This window comes from Emydura macquarii, unplaced genomic scaffold, assembly GCF_026122565.2.
Source record: "Emydura macquarii macquarii isolate MOO-44397 ecotype Brisbane River unplaced genomic scaffold, CSIRO-AGI_Emac_v2 contig_1348, whole genome shotgun sequence".
In the NCBI taxonomy this organism is placed as follows: Eukaryota; Metazoa; Chordata; order Testudines; family Chelidae; genus Emydura; species Emydura macquarii.
Window position 1 is genome coordinate 19646771 of NW_027131485.1, and position 17297 is coordinate 19664067.

General features: G+C 39.9%; 1 protein-coding gene across 9 annotated transcripts in view; it reads right to left on the reverse strand.

Moving 5' to 3' along the window:
• Positions 1-17297, reverse strand: part of LITAF (lipopolysaccharide induced TNF factor) — a 44476-nt gene that overhangs the window by 4818 nt on the left and 22361 nt on the right. For 5 of the 9 annotated variants that reach the window (XM_067551324.1, XM_067551323.1, XM_067551316.1 and 2 more), the window contains exon 2: positions 7904-8054. The gene's annotated coding sequence lies outside the window, so the exon portion shown is untranslated. Of the gene's footprint in view, positions 1-7903; positions 8055-11096; positions 11221-17297 lie in introns of all 9 variants that reach the window. The other 4 variants (XM_067551321.1, XM_067551317.1, XM_067551320.1 and 1 more) reach the window with 1 other exon arrangement.

Genomic DNA, 17297 nt, shown 5'->3' on the forward strand with positions numbered 1-17297 from the left:
ATTGGTCTTCATAGTTCTGTACAGTGCTTCTCCTCATCCAAAAAAAAACAAAAACAAAAACAAACACCAAAAAATTGTTTTCCCCAGCATTCCTTCATTTTTAATTGAAGATGTTGAAGAGGGAGATCCAGCATCTTTACAGGAGATGGAGGGGATAGGTTGCTAGACTCCTGTGTTAGCAGAGTTTCCCTTATTTGGAGTTCGAATCCTGCAAGGCACTACATGCCAGAAACACGTGTTAACAATCAACCACCCAGGACGTGCTCACCACACTTTGGATTTAATTCATAATCCCAGTGCTAGTTCATAAAAATCATGTTTAAAATATGATCCTTGACCTTTCATGGGTTCTCAATTTTACTACATTTGCTCTTTGCCAAAACTGTGATTAACAAGCATTTGTTCACTCAACCTATCTCCATCTTGTGGGTTTTGTACTGAAAACTTAATAACTAACAATCATCTCCTTGGGAACAGATGGTCATAAATGTAAGATTATGACATCAACATGGAATTAGTATTTCCTCCTACACACAAACCCACAGACACACACCCCGTCTTTCCATGCTGGCCCTATAATAATCAAGCACAAGGGACAATAGATCTTCAACTGTTCTCCTCAACCACAAATATACTTGCCCAGGCTATACTACCATCTTTTGTAGCATTTATACAGGGAGAGAGAACACCTCTCTATTACAAGATATCTACAGAGATTGAAGCATAAACAAAGAAATGACATCCTGGAGGCTCACTTTAAGTTGTGTTTTCAATAGCTCCTGGCCTGTCTCTTCTAGCTGTGGACCCAGAGAAGGTGTTCAAAGCCCAATTTTGAACCTCCAGAAAGGAAAAAGACTTAAAGCACTAGTAAGACAAGTGACTTCAATGGGGCTGCACTCACTTAGACCAGGTCTGATTTTAGCCCCCCCACCAAAAGTAGAAAACATTAGCAAAAGGAATTATTCAATAAACAAAACAATCCTCTTCTCGGAGGCTGTGGTGCTCTTTGAAATAGCCACCAAAGCTCAAATTACAGAGGCACAATCTTGCTAATAGTGCACATAGCAGCAGGTGTGGAGGAAGTGTACTAGGACATGGTATAGTCCAGAGGTCCTTAAAAACCATTGACAATGTTGATCATCAGGACCCACTCTCTTTCGGACATAATGAATGAACTGTTCAAAAGAGATCAAGTCTACTCACTTAAAAAAAAAAAAAAAAAAAAAAAAAATCTCCAAATCACTATCTGAATATCTCAAACACTTAAGGATTAGTCTGTTTTTTTCATTACCTTTGGAAAGCTTTTCATAACTACTGCCCAAGGTAGGTTGACCCAGCTACATTGCTCAGAGGTGTGAAAAATCCACACCTGAACCATGTAGTTAAACTGGCCTATGTCCCAGCATAGACAGTGCTAGGTTGATGGAAGAATTCTTCCATTGAGCTGGCTACTGCCTCTGGCAGGAGGTGGATTAATTACAACAATGGGAGAAGCCTGCAGTACTCCTTCCTATGCAGTCACTTCCTATTTTGTGTGTGTGCAACTGATTGTTCCTTCCTAAATGGAGTATTTTGCATTTGTCCTTATTGAATTTCATCCTATTTACTTCAGACCATTTCTCCAGTTTGTCCAGATCATTTTGAATTTCAATCCTTCCCCCCAAAGAACTTGGAACTCCTTCCAGCTTGGTACCATCCACAAACTAAGTGTACTCTCTATGCCATTATCTGAAGATCACTGATTAATATATTGAACAGGACTGGACGCAGGACCAATCCTTGCAAGACCCCACTCAATATTCCCTTCCAGCTTTACTGTGAACCACTGATAATTACTCTCTGGGAACAGTTTTCCAACCAGTTATGCACCCACCTTATAATAGCTCCGTTAGGATTGTATTTCCCTAGTTTGTTTATGAGACAGTCATATGAGACAGTATCAAAATCCTTACTAAGGTCAAGATATTCCACATCTACCAGTCCCCTACCTCCCCATCTACAAAGCTTGTTACCCTGTCAAAGACTCCTGTTAGGTTGGTCTGACATGATTTATTCTTGACAAATCCATGCTGACTGTTCCTTATCACCCCCATCTTCTAAGAGTTTGCAAATTGATTGCTTGATTATGCACTCCATTATCTTTCCTGGTACTTAAGTTAATATGTGAAATTCACGTTCCCTATTGTTTTCTGAAGCTTCTTATAAACCTTCTTAGTGATAAGTATATTATAATTTATGTACATTCCCACCTAGAGATGACTCAAACTTCACATTTTTGTCATTGGCTAAAGTGACAAGAAGGGACATTGAATTTTGTCATTTTTTCCATTGCCTGCCCAACATATGTGGATAAAATGTTCTTCATTCAACACTAATTTTTATAACCAAATGTAATTTTATACAGATCATTTCAAAAGTTGACAATTTTGGGGTCTTCTGAATAAATTAAGGCCCCAATCTGCAACAAGCTGCATGCAGACAGATCCCGGTGCCCACAGAGAGCTCATTGCTAGATTGGGCCTATAACTGTTTGAAACCCCAATGCCCTCATACAACTGATTGCTGCTAAGAGACTTTCCTACCTCTGAAGTTGGTGAGTCAGATAATCGGATGTTAACTGGAAGAAGTCGATAAAGTAGTGTCATTAATACAAGCTGGGATTAGATGCTAATTAGAATGCTGAGCTCATGACAGCAATTTCAACAACACTTTCAATATTCCATTTTTAGTGCAAACTAGATTGTGCTGTCACATGGATTACGGATGCTGAGCTCTGGTGAAGTGTACTACCTAGACACTGCATGCAAGTTCAAGGACATTAGCAACATACAAAGAGCTTTTAATGTTTTTCCTTTTCTCTTAAAGGCCAGCAAGGTCTGAAGCAACTATACATACTTTAAATGCTTCAAAATCCAGAAGTGGGAACCGAAGCTCAATTGTGAGAAATGAGAATGAAGGTAAATGGGAGTATGTAGGAGGGGTAGGGGAGAGATTTTAAACTAACTGCTGTTCAAAATCAAGCCAACTCAAGCAATGTTAAATCAGATCCTATACAACCCTGCTGAATTAGAACAACATTTTAAGAGCTATTTATATGGGGGTTGGGGGAGCTCATTATCTAAAAAGAGCATTGATTTTCCGTCTCTTGGAGAGACGGAAAATCAACACCAGCTTCAGATTGAACAAACCCTTAACACACTTTGTGGGTTAAGTTAAACAGGAACAAGGCATTCCATAATAAGGGTGTTCACATATGGAGTTACTCAGGAGCCACTCTTCCTGAGTAACTTCCATGTGTAAGTGAGCCCTCAGTAGATAAAGAGTCACTATGCCATTTAAGTGCTATAGTTTTATTCTGTTTATTGTTGCCCATTACTGCAGACTCAGATACATAAACAGAAGCTGCTCCTCCTGCTGAGGCTTTCAGTGGCCTTGTCTGTATTCAAAGGTGTCTTAAAATGTTTTAAAATTGCATTGGTTTAAAAGAACGACGTAGTAAAACTGGTGAAAAACCCCCCAACTGGGCTCTCAATTTGATTCTAACTTCGTTTGTATCAACTGGGCTTAATTTAAAAAAAAAAAAAAAAAAAAAAAAAAAAAAGTGTCCAGACATGGTTGCAAGACAGTGTTGCAATGTTTTATTAACAGATTTAGTTAAACAAACCAAAAACCCACACATCTTTCGTTAAACCAGTGCAATTTTGAATGCCTGCTTACCACAAACCAGTTCCACTGTAGTAAATATTGATGATATCATTTAATCAAGTTTGAAGGGACAGACTATAAAAGAACAAAGTTTCATATCCTCAAGGGCATACATTTCTTGGGGCTATTAGTTAAGCTTGAATTATATGGAAGCTTGACATTGTGTATTTCCCCATTGTTGTTTACCAGTTTACATGGCCTCATCTCAGTAAACAAAGCACACCAGTATCAAATGGATGTGGTGTAACATGTCTGGCAAGAACTCTTCAGTAGGTCACGTAGGTGCAACCTGAGAAACCTAATAGCTCCTACATTCCTCAGAAAATAATCTTGCAGATTCACCAAGGTTTCTCCTATAGCATGTGTGAAAAGCTAATAATTAGACATTTGAAAATGAAATTTAGGACCACTTAACATTTGAGTAAAAGATTCTACTATTAAAGAGGATTGTTAGGAGCTGATCACTCTTAGGGATTAAAAAAGAAACTGAACTGGGTGGTTGGTCAATTTATCTGGAGGGTTTTTCATTTAATTAATATTCAATTTGAGATTTAAGTTTTAACATTGTCCTGTGATATGTAGTCTATTAATTGATTGTCTAATATTTGGTCAAACTTTCAAATCCCCAGGCCTCTTGAAAGGCCACATGGACAGTCTGTACACCTGCAGTAACCCAACTCACTCAATGCAGTATAGTCCATTTTACACTAATAGCAGCCAACCATGAGACTTTGGGGAGTGAGATTTTCTTCAAATTCAGTGGATCAGTTTAACTCAGTGCTCGCAAACATAATTAATTATGAAACATCAGGATATAAAACAAACACTTAATTCAGATAATAGGTTCATTTGATCCAAACCACAGGAACAAAACTATCTGTTACAAATAATTCAGCCTCTTTACATTGATCACAAATACAGGAAGTGGGTAATTAAATTAACAAGGGAAGCTAAAATTCTACATCAGATAGAAGCAATGGCTCAAGAAAATCCAAGTGAAAATAGAAGTTGCATGGTTCAGACGCTATAATAATGTAGCGTAACAGAGAGCCCAGATGAAGTAATATAGGAATTTTTCTTTTAAAAGATTTGATGTCACCAACCTCAAGATAAAATAGTATAGTGAACAAGCAAATTAAAATGTCCTGACTGAAATTCCTGATTGTGGCTACTCTATGCAGCTTCCCTCTCTGTATCAAAGCACTAAGAGACCTGCAAGCCATGAAGCTGGATTCAGCAAACTCTGGTTTCAGGTGCTTAGCCAGTGACTTCCAGCAGTTCGGTGGTTTGAATTTCTTTAAGAGATCAGCAGCAATCATATACTGCTTAATTTTCTTATATAAGAAAATTATATATATATTAAAATTTACTAGATTATAGCATCTAATATAGGGTAAGAAAAATTTAGACTGGCAAAGACCTGTGATAAGAGAACTAGACACCGATCTCAAGTCATTACAGATGAAAGTGGAAACGTGTTAGTCAATGAAAACCAGATTCAGGAACAATGGGGAAGTTACTGCAAAAGGTTTATGGATGAAGAGACTCATGCCAAATGATAAAACCAAAGTCTGATGGCACCACTCCTCAGAAGACATTGCAGAAACATTGAGCAACATGAAAAATAAGACAACTCTAAGCCCTGATGGCATATCAGAAGAAGTGCCTGCAGCAACTAGGTGTGAACACATTGACAACTGTTCAATTTCATCATGTAGGTCACGTAGGTGCAACCCTGAAAAACCTAGCATCCCCTACGTTCCTCAGAAATAATCTTGCAGATTCACCAAGGTTTCTCCTATAGCTTGTGTGAAAAGCTAATAATTGGAAGTAGTACCATGAAATTTAGAAGAAGAGGCCTAGAGAAAAATATTGGTATTATGTGCTCTAAGAGTAAAGGAGACATATGAGAACGTGCTAACTACCATAGCATTAATCTCATGAGCCACATAATGAAGATCTGGGATAAAGTTATTGACGAGACTATGAAGATAAATGAGATCAGAGAGAGTTTGGATTCATACTAGGCAAGTCAACAATGGATAATATTTTTGCATTAAGATTGCTTGTGAAAGAATAAAGAGAAAGAGAGGAAAACCCAACACATAGCATTCGTCAGTCTTGAAAAGACTGATGACCACATTCTGAAAGAAGTCATCTGGTGGTGTATGAGACAAACAGATGCATGAAGACTATAACAGACACATCCAGGACATACACAAGGGTCTTGTCACCATAACTTTTTAACTATGTGGAGAAACTGAACAGTTTTAGTGAGTGTTGGAGTACATCAAGGCTCGACACTAAGCCCATTTTTGCTCACATTGGTGCTCAACGCCCTTACAGAAAACATCCTGAGAATGGCACCTTGGTGTGTGCTTTTTGCCAGTGATATAGAGCTCATGGGGGAGAGCAAAGAGGAAATGGAAGAATTAAAGCGATAGAGGTGTATACTTGAAAGAAAGGGCACAAAAACAGACAGGAACAGAACAGAGTATATGGTCTGTAGATTCGATAATACCCTGCAGGAAGGCAATGAGACTAAGTTGGGGTGAAGGGGTGGGTAGAGAAGAGCAGGAGCAGAGGCACAGAAGTTTAAGTACCTAGGTTCCATAGCACACGATAATGGTGAACTCAAATGACAGACTTATGAGCAGAAGAGGAAAGACATGGATTAAATGGAGAAAAGCAAGCATAGTGATCTGCAATAGAAGAATGCCTATCAAACTGAAAAGTAAGATTTACAAGATAGTAATTAGGCATGCATTTCTGTACGGCTCTGAATGCTGGGCACTGAGAAAGAGACAGGAACAGATCTGGAGTACAGTGGAAGTGAAAATGTTAAGATAGATGCCTAGGGTTGTAAGGATGGACCATGTTCAGAACGAACAAATTAGAGGATGTGTGAAGATGGTACCAAGTATAGAAAAGCTGAGGGAATCCAGCTTTTGAGGGTTTGGGCGTGGGGGGAGGGGGGAACATTGCAAGAATACATAGGAAACAGGGTGTTACACTGAGAAAAGAAGGGTTGGAAGATCCAAAATTAGAGGGATGGATGTCAAAGGAATTTGATTAGCTTCAGTTTCCACAGAACAGACTAGAACGGAGGAGAAGGACTTGAGGAGACGACCCCGTGTGACTGGGACTAAGGCTAGAAGAACAAACTGCAGTAAGATTAGGCCTCAATGTAGGTGGTCATAATTTCACATAGATTTACAGTTAAAAAGAAAAGTGCATTTAGTTTAACTAAAGAGATATTTTATATTAAAAGATGATTTTTATGCATCCTGACAGATGTCCAAACGTTTTACTTAGGTTTCCATTCAGTCACCCAAAATATTTCATATTTATATGCTAGAGTTTATATCTTGGAACTCAACATGTGTTTACAGCTACACATATACACGGCATCACAAACATTCACCAGCTTCTGGGGTGATTGGCAACAGGAAGCACACTCCCCAAGGCGAAATTTTGGCCACAAAAGCCAAGGCAAGCCCTGATTCTTAGAAGCGCCATGAGATCTCAAGTATCCATCCAGAGCAGACAGGAATAGCAACATTTTAATGGACTGAGAGGTTTTGTTCCCCCAAGTTAAGTATTTTTACTATCAAAATTACTACATCTCTTGTAAAGTTCAAATGTTACAGCATGGTGTAAACCCTCCCCACTAGAGTAAGAAGCTGCAGCCCCCACTTTTCCAAGAGCTTTCCAGGGTGCCTCCCTTCTGCACCCTGCACATGCCGAGGGGTTGGAACCTCTGCACGTGGCTCCCCACCCCCCAAGCCATTGCTGCCACCAGGCAGGGCACAGCCCGCCTGCCCCAGGCTGCACACAGCATGAAGTGGGAGACTACACATCCAGATCTAAACTGACTGTCGTTTACACCTATTTTATACAGTGACACCCAACTTCCCCAGGACAAGTTCCATCCCCAACATGCTCACAGCCAGACCACTGGAGAAAGTTACTTTGTTTTAATATTTTTTAAAAGTCTGCCCTACCTTAAATACCTGATTTCAATTGTGAATTAGAGAAACTTGTAACAGTCCTAAAAAAGGAAGACGACTGTGCATTTGAGACAGGGAGACAGACTCACAGCATGATCTTGTCCAACAGAAAACGGAGAAGATCCAACACCAGGAGTTGGGATATACGAAGTGAGCCATTCATTTAATTCAAAGAGAAATTAGCTTACCTGAAAGAAATAAGCAGGCTCAGTGATGAATTGGTGGCACAGGTAGGAATAGAACTGGGAGTCCTGTCTCCTAGTCCTCTCAAAATGCTCTTCCCATACAATGGTTCAGATAGCAAAGGTGGTGGTGAAAGGCGATTGTCACTTATGTAGTCTAAGGACAGAGGAGGCAGTAGAAGAGTATCAGTTAAGCACAGTGCCCCACATAGAGCTATTTTTAAAGTTGTGTATGCAAATAAGCCAGCTACATTGAACAATCCAAAACCAGAATATACAAAAGTACCTTAACAGGAACATGCAGACTAAATGTAAGAATGGATCTAGTGTCACACTGATGCACAGGCAGTTCCCAGTCATATTAATACATTTTACACACATATGCCCTTAAATCAGGGTCACAAAAATATGATCAAACTGCAGTTCCTTTGTGCAGACTGTCACTTCCCCCTCAGCTTCCACTCTTTGGCCCTGGCTTCCTACCCCTGGTTTCATGGAGTCTGGCCATCAGCCCCACTGCGTTCCTCAGGCCTTCCATAGCTGTCTGCAGTCCCAATCCCATTCCCTCCCTCCCCCCCCAAATCATGGTGCATAGCAAGATAGTGGACTAGTGACTCGCTGCACCCTGCTGTGCTGAATTACTCGGTGGAGAGTGTCAGAGTGCTCAGTGGAGATTTAATTGGGCAGCATAAAAATCTGCCTACCCCAACTTCTCTTGTTAATTGTATTTCAGGAAGAAGAATCAACTACTCAATGCTGCTTCTGCTCCCCAGCCCTATCCATTTTCCCCAGGCAGGACCAGATCCCACCCTGTCTTGGGGAGCGGGGGCATTGTTTAACAGGGGGGAAGAGGCAGCATCCCTGTTCCTCTTTCCACCTATGTCTGTCTACACTAGAAGTGTAAAGTCGACCTACATTAGGTTGACTTACAATAATTACTGGAGTGGCTGATGTCTACACTACCCTCCTTGGGTCACCCATGCACGTCCTTGCCAGGAGCACTGCTACTGACCTAAGAGAGGTAGTGTGGAGAGCCTGGTCTTTCAGTTCTGTGGGCTGCTCCCTGCTGGGAGCCCAGCTGCCCCACAGGCTGCCAGCAAGCTGCCCCCACCACCCTCTACCCTTGCTTCTTGCCTCTGGGGAAAGGGGACCAGCTGTCTCAGCTTCTCTGGCCTCCTGCCCCCCAGAGAGCCATGAAATTGACAAGGCCATCAGGGGTCTCAACCTGGCTCCCAGCTGGGAGGAGGAGGAGGAAAGCCACCCAGCTCTCCAGGGAAGCAGGGGGTACCTGGGCTCTAGCTGCTCATCTTTGTCAATATCACGCTCCTGCTGTGAAACTGACAAGATAGCCAACAGCCAGTGTAAAGAATACAGTGTCTACATGGACACTGCATTGGCCTAACTACACTGGCATAAGCTGTACGCTTCTCGTGGCGGTGGGGTTATGATGTTGGTGTAGTAGGGCACTTGCATTGGCGGGAGGAAGGCCGTAGCGTAAACACTGACATGATTATGTCAACGTGAGCTGCCTTTTGGCAATCTACATGTGTAGTTTAGACCAGTCCCAAGACAGGCTCCCACTACAGATTTGTTCCTCTTTGCACAGCACAGAAGTCACTGAACTGAGGGGCAGGCAAGGCTGTTGGACCACAACATTGATGAGCAGCTCCACTGAAACTAAAACTGATACTCATTCTGGTTAAATAAAACAGCAGAATGCCAAGTGACACAAATCTTACTCCAGGGAGTGACGCACAAAGATGCTCTTCTCCCATGACATGTGAGACGGGGGTTGTGAAACTTTCATAACCATACTCAAGCCAGGTGATCACACATCTGTGGGCAGGAACAGTTTGAAACAACTCAAAACCAGACAAATCCTGAGTAGTTATGATTTTCCTTCCCCCGTTAAACAAAGTGGTACTTTCAGTTAAAGCTTTTTTTCAGAGGTTTGAGTTCATTCAGGCCCAGAATCTCCAAGGAAGTTCCCAGGGTATAAACCCCTGCAATCTGAAGCCAAAAACAGGGTTCAAATTCACATCCTAACCTGAAACTATAACAAGTGAGAGATTCTGCTGACTATACCTCAAAGAAATGTGCAACCAGGTGTCTCAATCTATTTGTCTAGCTATAGGATAAAATTAAAGCCTTTAGGGAAAAATCATCCCAAAGAGAGTCATAACTTATTAACTAGGGATTTATTACTGAAATCCAGATTCTTGCTGCATTTCCATCAGACCCAGTTTGTCAAGAATTTACAACAGATCTAAAAAATTCACTCAAGATAAAACTTGAGTTGGTAACTATGAGTTGGCTCAAAGGCATCTGTGCACAGTGGAATAAAACTCAGCAAGGGTATATGTTGATAAGCACAAAAAATTATTTTTCAATCATGTTAGCTTAACAATTAAAAATCCCTCTGAAATTTTGAACTCATTAAAATGGAGACATGCGCTTGGTCTACATAGTTTAACACCAACTACATGCATTTATGTTTTGTAGATAAAGGTGTGCAGTTTTGTTGGGTTTAAAAAAAAAAAAAAAAAAAAAAAAAAGATGCTAATTCGAGCTAGCTTCCGAGTTGTAAAATCCTAGGGGAGACAGAGCAAAGAGTAGTGTTACTTGGGAGCAAGGGAGGAGATATGCAATATAGAGATAGTTTAAGTAGCACAAGAACCATAAAGATAAGGCCAAACAGGTTTGAAACAATGGCTCTGCTGGAGGACTGAGCATAGACTACATTAGCCTGTAGCCTTGTCTTCATGAAGAAGGCTGGTGGTAGCCTCCACCCTAGGGTTAATCTTGACCCACTAATACACAAGACTACAAACTGCCTTGTCTACAGTTGGGCTTAGTCTACACTTAACTTAGGTCCACGTGGCTACAATCTATCAGGGGTGTGAAAAAATAACCTATATTCCAGACCAACATAGCTATGCCAACCTGATCGCCAGTGTAAATGCAGCTGGGTTGGCATAAGCATTCCATCAATGTAGCTAACTTCCTTTGGGGAGGTGGTACTCCTATACTTACAGAAAAATCCCTTCTCTTGGTGCTGGCTGTGTCTACATTGCCGGATTATGCCCACATAGTCTCTGTGGTATAGACACAACCTAAAATTTTACTATGCATTAGTAACCATGTTAGCCAACACATGGTAAAATAAATTTTCCTCCTGTGGATGCACCCTGAAACTTACCAGGACTTCTCAATCGTGTTTGGCTGAATTGACAGAGCCAGTCTCATTTCAGAGGGGGGGAGGGAAGGAGGAGCAGCAACTTTTTAATCTGTGAAGACAGGACTCAAATGTGCACTGTGGGGAGCTAAAAGCAAAGAGAAGGAGAAAGGAATCAGGAAGTGCAGAGGTGCATACAAATATTGATTGTAGTAGCAGCCAAAAAGCTAAAAGACAGGGTGAGTTACAGTACTATAAGGAACAGGTCAACAGTGGAAAGGAAGAACTGAGTCATTGACTTAACCTTTAATCCATAATTGTTGGTTGGGCTGGTTTCCCAATCCCTAGTTTCAGTCTGTATGTAATTGTTTAAATATATGGCATACACTGATTCTGTAAGAATTCAAGAGCTAGAAAAAGAGGATGATAAATTCTTGGAAGAATTGTTTGTGATTTTTTTAAAGTTAGGTTAATGAACAAATAAGTGGCTAAAGGATTTGTCAAATTACAACAATATTTATATTTGAAATATCTTTTCCTAGGTTACCAGTAATATTATTAAAATTAAAGCAACTTTTAAAAAAATCCTTTTCTCCATTATTTATGGGCTGGGGGAGGGTTTGTGTTTTTACTTTTTACAAAGAACTCCACTTAAAACAGCAACTAGTTACAGTATTTGTTTATAGACTATTTCACTTCCTGCTCTCGTACCAGGATGCTGTAATGTTTAGCTTTAGATACTCCCATGCTGTGTTTGCAAGCCAAACTAAAAATTGGTTTCGATGAAGTTTTATTTTTAAATGTTCTGTTGTGTATTTTAAAAAAAATACTGGTAATTATCAACCTTGAAGGGGTACTGTCATAATCACCGGTTCCCACTGTAATTACATTGGTAAAAGGAATATGTCAACTTACTTTGTTCGAGTTACGCCAGAGACATACTGGTGTAAAAGTGTAATAGTGTGTAAAAGTTAATTTGGCCAAGATTACACGGTTATCAAAATAGGGATGAGTAAGAAAGAAACGTAAAGCCTGTATTTCTTAAATCATTGGTCTCTGAGCACAATAATGTTTAGCGTCTGTTTGACAGTAGACATGCCACTTGCTTGGTGTGCAGTCTGTGTATAACTGGAGTGAAGCCTTCTGCACAGGGCTAGGAGGATATTTTCCTTTGATCGTTAGTTTCTGTTGTTGCTCTCAGGCATAAGAATACAGATCAGAGACTTGCTTGCTCCTTAAGGCAGGGTATAGAAAACAGCAACGTTCTTCATACAGTTTCCCACTCTCCCGTAACAATATTCTGATTTTATTAAATGCTTTAAAAAGCTTTTCTACAGGTCTTTGCTTGAAACTGACAACTTTGTGGGATTGGCTGGTTGGTTGTTTTTTTAAAAACTTCTCAAAAAGTAATCAGGGAGAATGACTACATCCCCTTTACAGCAGTCGATGCATTCCGCTTGTGAATAGTGCACCAGATCTAGTTGTTAATCAAATATGCAGCTCAAGACAAACTACTAGACTATATGTATTAAGTTAAGAGCAATGCTTGCAAACATGTCAGTTCAAAAAAACCAAACAAACGTAAAAGAAAGCATGTGCTTAATGTTGCATCTTGCATATGTTTTTTCTAAAAAGACATTATGGTATGCAAGTAACAGGCACCTCAGCCATACCTAGGATAGGCTGGTAATAGTGTGCCTTGTGTGTTCAGATCAGTTTAAGATCCTCCCATTAATGCAAGAGCCGGAGATCAGACTAGTTGATCATGATGGTTGCTTCTGACCTTAAAGTCTAAGCATAAAACGCTGTTTTTCTAGAATATGTGGGGGGGAAGGACTTTCCCCATTTGGAAATCCATTAGAGCTGTCCTCTGCTCCAGACCACTGTACTTGATGAAGTATGGGCCATCCATCCTGAAATTCAAATGGTCCTCCTGTCTGTATTTTAAGATTGAACTGTGCAGCTTCAAAATCAGGAAAAGAGGATACTTTTGTTCATTGAACTTAAAATATACAAAAAGGAACTTTTTTGAACTTTCAGACTCCCTTACTGGGCTCTTACTTAAATGGTATATTTGTCGCATCAAAACAAAAAACAAAAAAACAGACACGAACTCTCCATGAATATCTGTCTTGCTGTGTATCACAGAAACTTGAGTACACATAATGGTGTGAAAGAATTTGGCCCATGCAGATCATTGCAGATTGATTACACAGGAAGGGAAGTTAGGAGAGGGGGTTGTTTTGTTGTGGGGGTTTTATTTTATTTCCTAATCTAGGAAAAAACACACCACAAGAACACCGGTAGAATCATTAAACTACACACACCTGGCCAGGAAGTCCTAATTAGAAGGAAACAGAAGCTGTGACCAGGGAAATGTTACTAGAAGGAAACAAAAGGCATGGTGGAGGAATCAGAAATAACTAAATGTAGAATTTCCCCAAAGGAACCGTAAACAGCAAAGATAATCTCTTAGTTAAATGGAGGTGGAGAATGCAAACTCCCAAATACAAAGCCAAAACAAACCAAAGATTAAAAATGGGTGGGGGTAAGGGACATAGTTTCAAAACTATGGGCCTGATTCTACTTTCACTGGTGTAAGTTAAGATTTACTGATGAGGTCAATTGAGGTGTGTTGCATAGGAAAATCCAGCTGTTGGACGTATTAAAGTCAAGTCTCCTGTATTAGTTCGGGTGGGGAAACACTCTGGTGGAGCAGAACCAGAGTAGTTGGTCCAGGCATCACCCCCTCATTTGGCCTTAGCATAGCCAGAGCAGATAACATTCCAATTGTAGTCAGCTGGTATAAAAAGTCATAAGGACCACTGCCAGCTAGCATAACTTTATTACCTCCCTGACTACTCTAACCCAGGAGTTCTCCGCCAGGGGTATGCATGCTCCTGGAAGTACACAAAGGTCTTTAAGGGGGTGCATCAACTCATTTAGATATTTGCCTAGTTTTACAAACAGGCTACATAAAAAGCATTAGTGAAGTCAGTCCAAACTAAAATTTCATACGACTTGTTTGTACTGCTTTATCTGCTATACACTGAAATGCAGGTACAATATTTATATTCCAATTGGTTTATTTTATTATATGGTAAAAAAAGCAAGCAATTTTTCAGTAATGGTGTATTGTGACACTTTTGTATTTTTAAGTCTGATTCTTCAAGAAGTTTTAAGTGAGATGAAACTTGGGCTCAACAAGACAAATCAGACTCCTGGAAGGGGTACAGTTGTCTAGAAAGATTGAAAGTCTCCCAGGACAGTGTAAATTGACCCGGATAATCCAGAAACTGTAAGTGGCAGGTAGACGTCACATTAGTAATGGGGCCTATGTGGAAACATGGCATACTAGAGATTCTGGGCCAGTGCATGGATACCAAAAGGAAATACAGTTTCGTAACTGGACCTGACTTTCTAGTATTTCACAAGAGGAAATACAAACAGTCAACCAATTCATTGTGCATAACAGCAAAAAACCACCCATGGCAAGCAAGGAGCTCTAAAATGAGACATTAGATATTCCTAATACTTTGCTTGATACTGGATTTAGTTTGAGGTTTATATTTTCCTGAGCAAGAATCAAGTCCCATCATATTAAATTTCCAGTTCCAAAATAGAAAGCAAGCAAAGGCTTTGTTATGTGCTCCATGAAAGCTCAGGCAGGTGACTTCTTAGTGGATATTTTGAAAAGCCACACTTTCACAAGTAATTTGTTCTTTAAGAAATAGGATTTGAGATAAGCAGTGCAGTCTGGAAGCATTAATGTTCTGTATCAGACAGTGTCACCAAGTGTCACATCCTGCACCACAATCAGAAAAAGCAGCTTTTGATTTTAAAGTGATCTACTAGAATTCTGTCACCAGTTCAGATATCTTCATCCATGAATTACTTTGCACTTAGACAGGCTTTTTATCAGAGGATCTCAAAATACTTCATCATTAAATGTGGTAAATACATGATATATAGAGATCTTTCATCCATCACCGGCATGTAATTCAGTAATTTCACAATTTATATCAACATTAAATTTGCAGACAAAGTAAAAATAATCTTAATCCCACTGAAACAGCAGGGGAGAAATGTGATTATCCAAACTGGAATTCAGCCAATACAAGTGATTAAAAAATGCCCTTTGAATAGTTACCATGGCATCTTTAATAGCAAGTGGAAAGAACCTCACTCTTGCATAGATTGAGTCATATGAAAAAAGGTCCTTCCAGCAGTTTAGTACCTACCTCCCACTATTGTGCTAGATTTGCCACCTATTGTGCTACCACTACCACCACTTCCAGCAGGAAGTATGATCTTTGGAGGTCTCCCAGACATTTGCTGATTCAGCACAGCCCTGCTTGGCTCAAACTCTGACACGATCCTAGCACAAGACACTTGAAGTTGAATTGAGTTTGCAGAATGAAGTGTTATGTCAGGAACAACAATTTTGTGGAAGTTTGTTTTTTAAATAAGCTATTTGCTTTCTTCAACCTTCTGTGGCAGGATTCAGGAGGAATTTAAAGTATTTCTTTAGTATTTTCCTTATTTCTACATATTGAGATCAAGGCTGGAGAGATCCATAAATTAAAGATGTCTAAACATAAATTTGGCACAATGCAGAAAGGGTTGAGGTAATAAGAACTATTCCACGCTTGAATGCTTAGTTTATGTTGGAGAAGCTCTCAAGTAATGCAAAGTATGCCAATGGCTTGTCATGCAAATTTATCTGGCAATTATGGAACTCCCCCAACTCCCAAGGACAAGGAAGTCTCTAAAACATTCCTGATGACTTGCTCTTGTGGGAGAGTCCAGCAAAATAAGAATGTTTAAGAGAAATTCTATATCACAAGTTCACTCCCTTAACTTGGTTATACAGGATAACATACCAAACTGCAGCAGTGGAAGAATGATAGCATGCCAACATACACCACTTAGGTTTGCACCATTAGTTAGTCTTCTCATTTCAATAAATAGATTGAGAGAACAGCTTATTAAGAAAAGTGGTTTTGCATTTGCTCTATGTAGGAATTTACAGTAGTGGCATTTCTAAGAAAGGACATAATGTGCCACCCTCAGAAACCAGTAAGTACAATTTCAGATACTGGAAACCAATACTGCTCTTATCCTGTAGGTACTGTAACACTTGCTGTATTACCCCTCTCCCCCAACATGCTAACGAGAGACACAGTTCCTAGCCCGTAAAACTCACAATCTAAAGATAAATAGAAAATAGAAAAAGCTGACTAAAGAGATGAAAAGATGACAAGCAAAGGGGTCAAGGTGAATGAACACACCTCCATAATACTAGGTTTTTGATAATGGAGTGTGCATTTTTGGTAGACATAGATTTTCCCAATTGCCTACAAGAATTTAGTTGATTAAATAATGGCATGGTTGCAGGGCAAAATGGGTCTGCGTTCTTATCCCTCCTGAAGGGATCCAGACCAATACAAATAAGTATCGAGACTGCTCTACATTTAAAATGTTTATGTCAAAACGTATCTACTGTGCTCAGAGGCATAAAAAAAATCCACACCTGAACGCTGTGGCTATGCCGATCTAACAAGCGGAGATGCAAATATATCAACAGAAGACTGCTCCCATCAACCTAGCTACCATTGTAGGAACTCCACCCTCCTGAGCAGTGATGGAAAACACCCTTCTATTGCTGTAGTCTGCATCTATGCTACAGGGCTACAGTGGCATAGTAAAAGCACTGTAGACATGGCCACAGTCTGTATGAATCCAGGCCTACTGTTTTCTTCATCACAGAAGCAAAAAAGTTCCCCTGATGACTCAAATGAAAAGATGCATTTACTGTACCTTTACCAACTCCCCCCAGTCACTGCTATTTTTTACAGCATAGTGACAGTAACCACGATGCTTTAGGATTCCTGATTATAACAGACAAGAGGGGATGTATTTCGTTTCATGCTTTCAACCATCTGCAAGCACGGCAACCTTTCGTTACTGGAGTTTGGGGTTTTTTTTAATATAAAAAGTTATTTATTAAACAGCAACACTAGAGTCTTCCAGGACAAAAGACTAAAGTAGATATCTACCATAATCACTTGTAAAGATACTCAATTATTTGACACAGTTATAGTCACCAGAATTAATCAGAGAGAACAAAAAGACTCCTCTGTTAAGACCATTGAAAGAAAGCATTTACTTGTATTATTGAGTGAAATTCAGATTCTGAAATAGAAGTGAAACTAAGTTTGCTAG